This window comes from Macaca mulatta, chromosome 1 (assembly GCF_049350105.2).
Source record: "Macaca mulatta isolate MMU2019108-1 chromosome 1, T2T-MMU8v2.0, whole genome shotgun sequence".
Taxonomy (NCBI): Eukaryota; Metazoa; Chordata; class Mammalia; order Primates; family Cercopithecidae; genus Macaca; species Macaca mulatta.
Window position 1 is genome coordinate 28,974,741 of NC_133406.1, and position 10,093 is coordinate 28,984,833.

Consider the following 10,093-nt stretch of genomic DNA (forward strand, 5'->3'; position numbering starts at 1 on the left):
AATTCATCAGTTGTTTATTTTCTACCCCTTTGGCCCACTTGCTTTAACATTTCCCTCCCCTCTCATATATATATACTTTATACTTTATGTATTCTTTGTATTATTACATGTGACATGTGTAATTACAATATATGGTAATTATCCAAATCTGCAACTGAAACAGCCAGTCACTTTTTCAACGTAAATATTTTGGGAAAGTTGTACCTTATTTGCGCAGAACTGTCCAGCAAAAGTGAAACGCATTCAAATCCTTAGCCTGCTCAAATAGAGCCAGAGTGATCAATGTTTCATTCCTCAAAGGGTATGTCAGATCCAAGAACAGCATCACAGTTTTCCACGCAACAGTATACATAATGAAGGACTCTAACATCTGGGAATCTTTCTTTCTACACTTTACTGAACAAAAAAGTCAACCACTGCTTTCCTCAGTTAGATACAAGCACCATTCTAACAATTCCAGCATGCCATTTTTATATACAAACAGCCTACAGGGAGCAGCACATAATAACATTATCCTCTTCTCACCTCCCACTCTCTTCTAACGGATGAAACACTAAAGCAAGTGAACAAGTGGATAAGCCAATTTAAGAAATTGTGGGAGATGTTTAAAACCTGTTTGGGCATACAAAAGTGTCCAAACTGTCAGGCCCTAAAACCATAAAAAATCTTGGTTCTTATCTGAAAAGTCATGGTACTTAGAATCCATACTAGCCAGTTTGCATTTAGCCATATGATTAAGTGACATTGTTAGCTCTCTTTCCATGTAGGCATTCACAGTTTCTCAGTCTTTTTTTTTTTTTTTTTTTTTTGAGAGGCAGAGTTTCACTCTTGTTGCCCAGGTTGAAGTGCATCTCACCTCACTGATGAGGTGATCTCGGCTCACTGCAACCTCTGCCTCCTGAGTTCAAGTGATTCTCCTGCCTTAGCCTCCCAAGTAGCTGGGATTACAGGTGCCCTCCACCATGTTCAGGTAATTTTTAGAGACGGGGGTTTCACTATGTTGGCCAGGCTGGTCTCGAACTCCTGACCTCAGGTGATCCACCTGCCTTAGCCTCCCAAAGTGCTGGGATTACAGGCTCTTTTCTCAGTCTTTAAAAAAAGATGAATACCTTACTTTGCAAAGTAATTGAGTGTCAGGAAGATTTGTTTTTAAATTATGTATTTTTAGATAAAATTGTAATTGAAATAAACTATTGGCCCTAGCAATCTGAAGGAATCTTGCAATAAACTTAATTAGTTACTAGTAAGTATTTAGTTAGGTCAACTTGATGCTTTGTACTCTGCTGTTTGAAAATATATTTATATTTATTCACTTTGTAATTATCTGCTTCTCCCGCAGAATGAAAGTGCGATAACCTCAGGGACTTTTTTTGAAAAAAGCTTTTTCTCTGCTTTATCCATTGTTTCTATTATATGACAAGAGTTAAATAAATATATGCTTAATGAATAAAAATGTGCCAGCAACTAGCCAAATGTTTCCTTTTTCTCCCTCTAGAAAGCCACCTGAGTGTATCTTTGTCTGCCGCAAATCCCAAACTGCTTTTCTCTGACTCACTGTAGCTTTGCTTTATGGAGATTAAACAGAAGTTCACTAACAAATTGCCTCAAAATATTCCCATGGCTACAGTTGGCTTGTGTCATGAAAGTTATTCCTTGGGTATCTTACAGTATTCCTTTGATAAAACTCTAAGCCACCACAAGAGATGAGTTTAGACTAGCTGACTACTGTTGGGGTCCGTGCCGGGGGTGGTGGAGAATGAAAGAACACACAAAAGACAGACACACAGAGAACATGGCGGCCGCACTAAGAGCCTCCGCCTCACTTTATTTATACTCCATAAACCCCACGTCAGCAGAAAGAATACAATGCAAAACAAACTTTCTTTTCCCAGATGTAACCTTCTACTCAGTTCTTTGTTTCTATGCTCTTCCTTATCTGCCCGCCTTCTTGGCGCCTACGGGAGTTCATTAAAAGTTCAATTGGAGATACTGTCCTTGAGCCCTATCTATTCTCAGCATACTGTTTTCAAAGGCCCCTGCATTTCTCCCCTTTTTTTTTTGTTTTGCCTCAATCCTAAAAAGGTAGCCCATATTTGTTCTTGTGTTTTCTTTTGTTTTTGGACTCGCCGGAGGGAGCATCGAATCACCAAAAGAAGTAGACCCAATCCAAGTGCCCAAAGCAATATACTTCCAGAGATTGTAGAAATCCATGTCTTCATCTGGGTCCATGGGTTAAAGGCATCAAGGCGCTGACCCAGCTCCTGAAGGGTTACAGTTCCGGACAACACATGTAATTGTTGTCGAAATGCTTCGGAAATGTTCTGAGTGAGCTCTTGGATGTCCAAACTAATATTTTTATGGCCTACTAATAATTTTCGGATTACAGTCCAATTTTGAGAGATGTTAAAAGGCACAGGCGTTATACAAAATTGAGTGGAGTTCCAATCACATTGTAATGTCATCCGAGTACTGAGTACCATGAGCTGATCTCCAAGCCATGTCAATGCTTGCTCCATGTTGTCCAATCTTTCAGCAAGTTAAGAGTCAATGTTTTGTTGTTGAAGCCATAACCGGTGAGATTGTTCATGCCATTGCTGCATAAATTCAGCATTTTGTATGCTTTGACGAAGAGCGAGCCCTACTATGGCTGCAGTGGAGACGATGGCGACAAGGCTCATCACCGAGGCAATTATAAGTCCAAGGGCATGGAGGTTTCGCTGGAGAGAAGTCCAAATATAAGTCTCAAGAGGTGATGCCCCCCATGGTCGCGTAAGGTTAACAGGTAGCCAAATTTCCTTACGAGCCCTGAGGATATAAATATCCCCAGTAAAGTTGTGCCACCAGGAATGATTGAGGCAAGACAAAAATGTACACGTATCTGTACAATTAACAATCCCCGTAAGATTATCCCATGTCAAATTTCCTGCTAATAATAGGTAGGGCTTACGGACACAAGCAATAATATATCAGGAGGTATTCCGATATAACTGAATATGAAAGGAGTTATTCGGGTTAGAAAGATTAAGGGGCATATTCCCCACAAAAGTGCTAATGGCATCGCCTGCAACTAACAACTTCCAAAAATAACTCTGTATTTCAGGCCTCCTTCACGCCATACCAAGGTTTCATTACTGTTAGCAGCAATACTTTTATTTACCCAGTGTCATTTCAAAGGTATGTGACTAAATTTTGTTTGAAAATCACCGTGCACACTTCAATCAGTTATTTGCATCCCATTGTATTCTAATAAAATCCGGGGTTTAGTTCCCCGACATTGTTGTCACTCCAGCACCTCAATATTAGGAGAAACCTCTAGAATAGGACAAAAAAGTAAAGAACTAGGAATAGTTTCATTACTATATACAGTATGATTATATTAAAAACTTCTAGTTACAATAATAACAGTATTAGCAGCCACATGACTATGATTATAACGAACAGCCCAAGCTTCATGCGATTTTCGGAGACAATGAGGACTATTTCCCATACATATTGGAAGTCCTTCCACTCCAAATTGGTGTGTGCTGATTATAATTCCTGTTTCCCGTTCTATGTTGTCCTTGTCTATATAGGGGGACGGCATCCAAGTAGTGTCATTGGTGAAAACCTTAATTTCCGCCTCCCCCCAGGCGACTCCCTGATACAAGGGTGGAAAGGGAATATAAGTCCAATATTCATACAAAGCCTCACTAAGAGAAATAAGTCCCCCGCCGAGGCACATCCAACAAAGGAAGAAATGCATGCTGAATCCAGTTTTCTTTTCAACAGGGTTTCAATCATCTTGTAGGAAACCACTCAGGTCCGCTCCCTGTAAGGACAAGAGCATAGCCCCGTCCCTGTTTTAGAACTTGCCCTTGAACATACTTACCTTCTTCATTAGGATACCAAACCTTTAAACTGTCAGCGCGGACTATCACCGAGGGAGGTGAGGAAAGATGGGTTACGACAGCAGAGTCTTGCAATTGTCTCCATTGATTCAAAAAAATTAAGGTAAAAAGAACCTTCAAAATCTGGTTTCAAAATCTGGTTTCTGGGGGGCTCATTTCCCCCTTTTTGTTTTGTTTTAATAGTTAAGTTTTTAAAGTTGTCCGGGCGCGGTGGCTCAAGCCTGTAATCCCAGCACTTTGGGAGGCCGAGACGGGCGGATCACGAGGTCAAGAGATCGAGACCATCCTGGCTAACACGGTGAAACCCCGTCTCTACTAAAAAATACAAAAACTAGCCAGGCGAGGTGGCGGGCGCCTGTAGTCCCAGCTACTCGGGAGGCTGAGGCAGGAGAATGGCGTGAACCCGGGAGGCGGAGCTTGCAGTGAGCTGAGAGCTGGCCACTGCACTCCAGCCCGGGAGACAGAGGGAGACTCCGTCTCAAAAAAAAAAAAAAAAAGAAAAGAGTTTTTAAAGTTAAATTTGCGCACTCAATGATGGCTTGACCTTGACTGTTGCCCGGGATACCGGTGATATGTTGAATATTGTATTGCTGTAAGAAAACTTGTAATTTACGAGAGACATAGGCAGGGGCATTATTAGTTTTAAGTATGAGGAATGCCCATGATGGCGAAATAAGCTAAGAGATGAGTAATAACAGAAATGGGAAAAGGTATCAATGGTATGATGAACATACTTTAATCATCTAAAAGAAGGGACACCTCGTGGATTAACCCCAGGATGGAAGGATGGAATGCTCAAAGGAGCACAGGAAGGACAAGCTCGAATAAGAGAACGAGCTTGTTTATAAGTTAAATGAAACCATCGTTGAAGGCCAGAACTATTAGTATGATGTAGAGTATATTTTTGTTCTGCAGCATGTAGGTGGCCTATTAAAAGCAAATCAATCTGAGTATTACCATGAACTAATGGTCCAGAAAGTTGAGAATGAGAACGAAGATGAGTGATGAATAAAGGAGCTCGACGTTGGCTCAAAGTAAAGGATAACAAAGAAAAGAATTTCTGAAGAGAAGAAGTAGCACAAAGAGGTAAAGTGGCCTGAGAAATATAAGAAGTAACATAAACGGCGTATTGAGAATCACTAACAATGTTACAACCAGTAGTAGGGAAATCAAGTAAGATCATCAGAACAGCAAACAATTCTCCCTGTTGCACCGAGGGATAAGGATAAAACTGTAACTCAAGATTGATGAAGCTTCTTGCCAAGAATCAGAAGTTGCAAGAAGATAAGTGATCTGACTATGAGTGAATTGAGAGATAATTAAGGAAGGATCTCCTCCCCAAAGTTGTCGACAGTGATGCTGTCCTTTGATGATCAGTTCAGTTAAACGATCGATATAAGTAGCCAAGCGTTTAGATATTTTATTGGACAAAAAGATCCATTTTAGTGGTCGATTAGTTTGATGAATCATTCCTGTGGGAGAAGGTAAAGTATGAAATAAAAAAAGGAAGGGCCTTTTGAAGTTGCTCTTCAACAAGCTGGAGTTCCTGTAAAGCCAAAGGAGTTAAATGGCGTGAGTTGTCCAAGTGATGTCTCCTTCTAGAATAGAAAAAAGATGTTATAACTGATATGTTGGTATTCCTAAAACAGGACGCATCCAATTAATGTCTCCTAGAAGCTTTTGAAAATCATTTAATGTTTTTAAATGATCACGTCGAATTTGAATTTTTTGGGGTCGAATATTTTGTGCCCCCAAGGTATAACCTAAATATTGAATAAGAAAATCCAGTTAAATTTTTTCTGTGGCAATATTAAGTGAGTAGAAAGAAAGCTGAGTTTGTAATGATACAAAAGCATCTTGCTGCTTTTCTCTGGTTTTAACTTTGTGGGATAAGGGCAGGATTAGGAAGACCAGGCTGTAAACTTTCCCTAGGTTTAATGTAAACATTTATAGTTTTAAGACAAGACAAAGACGGGAATTCCATGCAGAAATACGTGGCTTTATATTCCTCTCGGCCATTTGTTTTTTGACTTACTCTTTTAGAGTCCTAAGTATTTCTTTAAATAATGGCCACTGTTTCACCTAAATAGGAGTGGTGGCTATGAGTTTAAAGGATTGTAGCCCATTTTGAACATCTTATTTTTGGCAGCTGAGGAAATATGAGGAATGTTTAAAAAAGCAGCAAATTGTTGTGAAAGATCTTGTTCCCAAAAATTAATATTGATAGGAACAATATAAAAATAAAAAAAAACACTTGACCTTGTTGACCTTTAGGACCGACACAGGTTAAAGGTTCTACATCTTGATAAATCACAGAAGCAGCACCCAAGCCAGTGAGTATAACTGAAACTTGTCTTTTTTCCCATTGTATAGGCCACTAATTTAAACAAATAATAGACATATTCACCCCCATATCAATTAACCCTTTAAAAACTATTCCATTAATATGCAATGAACATAAGGGCTTTTGATTAGAAACTAAAGTTTCCCAAAAAAGTTTTTTCTGTGCTACCAAATCCTCCCTATTGAGAATACGTTCCCCTGCCTCTAGGCGTATAAATTGTGAAACTTGTACCATAATAAGAATTTTACTAGTAACATCAAGATCAATGATTTCTGGAATCATCATTAACTTCCGTATAGCACTGTTGTTTTGACCTAACAAAAGTCCTACATGTCCTTTTGGCAAAGGGTCACACACTCTAATAGCTAATTTATATACTCCTCTATTAGGAGACAAAGTATAAGGCTGAGTAATAGCTAAGTCAGCAGCGGCGCTCTGCTTAGTTGCCGCATAAAGCTGAGAAACTGGGGTAAGGTGTGGGATCCTTAAGGAGGACTTGAATTTATTCCTTAATGTTGTAGGCCATTGCTCACTGAATATTGTAGTAGACTTGTATTGTAATTGTTGGGGCCCCAAGCCTGTGGGCCCCGACTCCCATTTCCCAGGAGAGGAGACAGTAAATTTCCACTTTTATCAGTTTTGGAACGACATTTATTTGTCCAATGTCGACCTTTACCACAATATTTGTACACCTCTGAAGGCAGCTTTCTGCCTTGAGGGATAAAAGTGTTCAATTTTTATGACATTCTTTTTTTTGAAATGTCTAGGTTTACCACACTGCAAACAAACACCTTGTTTGTTATTTCCTTTTAAGGCTTTAGACAAAGCTCCAGCAAATAATTGAGCATCATAAATAGCCCCTCCAACACTAACACAAGTTTTAATATATTTATCTAAATTGGCCCCATTGGCCTTTAACGATTTTAACAATTTTTAACAGTCAGCATAAGCATTTTTAAAAGACAATGTTTGTAACAAAATTTTTGAAGCAAGGCCAGCACCCACAATTTTGAAGACAGCAGCCTGAAGACGGGCTACGAAATCTGAATATAGTTCATTTGTGCCCTGTAAAATCTTCACAGAGGAAAGGGAACATTTTCCTGTTATCTCTACCTTATTTCAGGCCCTTAAAAACAAAGTCTTGATTTGAGTAAAGGCAACATCATCTAAACCAGCCTGAGCATTAAGAGTAGCATATTGGCCCGTGCCTGTGAGTTGTTCCTCAGTGAGTCCGGGGGATCACACATAATATTTTTTTTAGCCTATACATGTGCCTTGTTCATTTACCAGCTGTGCAATTGTAACCACTGAGAACGATCAAGAAAAGCCTTCCCCAAAGTCTTCCAGTCTATAGGAATCATCAAATTTTCTGATGAAAAAACATCAAGAAGACCAAGGATAAAAGGAGATTGAGATCCATAGTTAGAAATGGCAGCTTTCATTTCTTTTTAAAAATTTAATTTGTAAGGCATTAAATTGGACATTATTGCCACCATTTGAAAACTGAGCATTAGGAGCAAAAGAAGCACAAATAATTGGAAACAGATCCAGCTCCTTAAATTTTTTTTTTTAAATTAAAAGTATATATAATATATAATAATACTCATATCCCCAAATATAAAGAATCTCAACATATTAATAAGAAAAGGCAAATAACCCAACCAAAAGTAGCAGAACAAAGAAATGACAATAAACCTATATGTCTAACATCATTACTCACTAGGAAATATGTATATTAATACCAAATTGAGAATCATTACATACACAATACAATGGTTAAAATTTTAAAACACAGAAAATATCAAGAGGTAGTTAATGTGTTAAGCAACTCGAATACTCAACTTCTGTTTGGAGTGTAAATTGGTGGAACCTATGCACCCCTATAACATAACAATTTCCTAGCTGGGGTTATTAATACTATATTAATATTAATAGTTAATATTAATGTGTTTATTTATTGACTATTGAAATACTCATAATATTTTAACAAACAATAAGATATACATATACACTGGTTTTAACATATTAAACAGGTGTTTAGTATAAATTTAAAGTATGTCTGATGTGAACAGGGCTTCAACTTTGCCAAACAAAGGCAAAGATAAGGAAGCCGGGGAATTGGAGGCTCTGGAAAATCCTCTTTTAACAGGGCAGAAGGAAAAGAAACAGGGAAAGCTCGCAAAGGTGAATTAGAAGAATATATCTGTAATATTTGTTGAAGCATTTCCATAATACTCTGCATGTCAGAATTTCCCTTAGAAGAAGGAAGAGCTGGCTTTTTCTCTTCTCCCCCTTTTGCTACCCCCCCCATCCTCTGTTATCCTGGCACAAATGGGCTTCATTTCAGATTTATTTTTTTTCCAAATCCTCAGATACCTTTCCTCCTGTGGCTACATTACCACACCCTGAATCAGTCTCAAGTAACTCTAATGTCTGAGTGATAGAGTCACACAAGGTCCACAATTTTAGAGGCATAATATCCCCTAACTGGAGAGCTCTAAGCAGAGCTTTTTCTACCTGTAACCATTCTCTGCGATTCAGCTGCACTTTAGTCTGATACTGAAACCAGTAACAATGTTGTTCAACATGGGCAAACAATCGCTTCAAAGTCTTTTTCTTTCACTTCTACTCCTATAGACAGCAATAGTCCTTGAAACAGCCGTAAATATTCTGAGGCCAGAGAGATGGAATTCCCCATAATGAAAGCTTAAGAAGGTTCCCCTTAACAATATCTGGGCCTTACCCGCCCCTAGGGGGTTCCCCTTCTTGTTCTCCCCTACTCACCCGTGCTGACCCTGCTCGCTGCGCCACTTGTTGGGGTCCGTGCTGGGGGTGGTGGAGAATGAAAGAACACACAAAAGACAAAGACACACAGAGAACATGGCGGCCGCGTTCAGAGCCTCTGCCTCGCTTTATTTATACTCCATAAACCCCACGTCAGCAGAAAGAATGCAATGCAAAACAAACTTTCTTTTCCCAGATGTAACCTTCTACTCAGTTCTTTGTTTCTATGCTCTTCCTTATCTGCCCGCCTTCTTGGCGCCTACGGGAGTTCATTAAAAGTTCAATTGGAGATACTGTCCTTGAGCCCTATCTATTCTCAGCATACTGTTTTCAAAGGCCCCTGCAGACTACCCTTGGACAACTTTAGAGATTGTTAAATTACTATGTTAAAACCAAGAATCAATAGTTACTTTGACATAGATTGGGTTATCCCCCAGTTCAAAATATGAGCATCAGCAGATGCACAGAAATGCTGAGCTAAGCTTGTCATTCTTGAAAGCAGAGCCAAATGGGGATTTTCCTAAGATACAGTCAACCCAGAAAGGGAATTAGGCAATTTTAGCCCATCTATTTCATCCTCTCTCTGCTTGCATAGTGATTCACAGAAGCAGGAACAGTTCTGACAGATGGTGCTTAGTAGAACAATTGGTTTGTATGTATTTAACCTGCTCAAAGCACCAAACCTCCCTCTTGCTATCATCAGTGCCTCTCCTGCCCAAAACCTTACCCAGATTTCTTGGTGCTTCTTTTCTTGTGAGAGACTATCTCTGATGTCATTTTGACCTGATTTCATTCAGATGGAAATGGTAGGAAGTGCTTTCCAAACTTGCCTAATCCTGAGAATCATCTAAAATATTTATTTTGAAATGCAGCTTCCAAAACAACTACCAAAATAACTATAGCTGAATCAGCATCCTGAACCTCCCGAAAAGCATTCAAAGCAACGTGAAAAACGACAATAAAACACAAAAACAGATATACAATTTCTACACCAATGTTTATACCAGTATTATCCGCAATAGCCACAAGAAGAAAGCAACCCACAAGATGAATGCTTACATGGAAAGAAAGCTAACAA

The 10,093-nt window shown here is 39.0% G+C and overlaps 1 long non-coding RNA gene across 1 annotated transcript; it reads right to left on the bottom strand.

Annotated features, from left to right (window-relative positions):
• Positions 1-1,782: 1,782 nt before the first annotated feature.
• Positions 1,783-9,349, bottom strand: LOC144340334 (uncharacterized). The gene is made up of 2 exons (XR_013416323.1): positions 9,016-9,349; positions 1,783-3,808 (listed from the first exon to the last, which is right to left on the bottom strand). It is a non-coding gene; the product is annotated as an uncharacterized LOC144340334 (long non-coding RNA).
• Between the last annotated feature and the right edge of the window lie 744 nt (positions 9,350-10,093).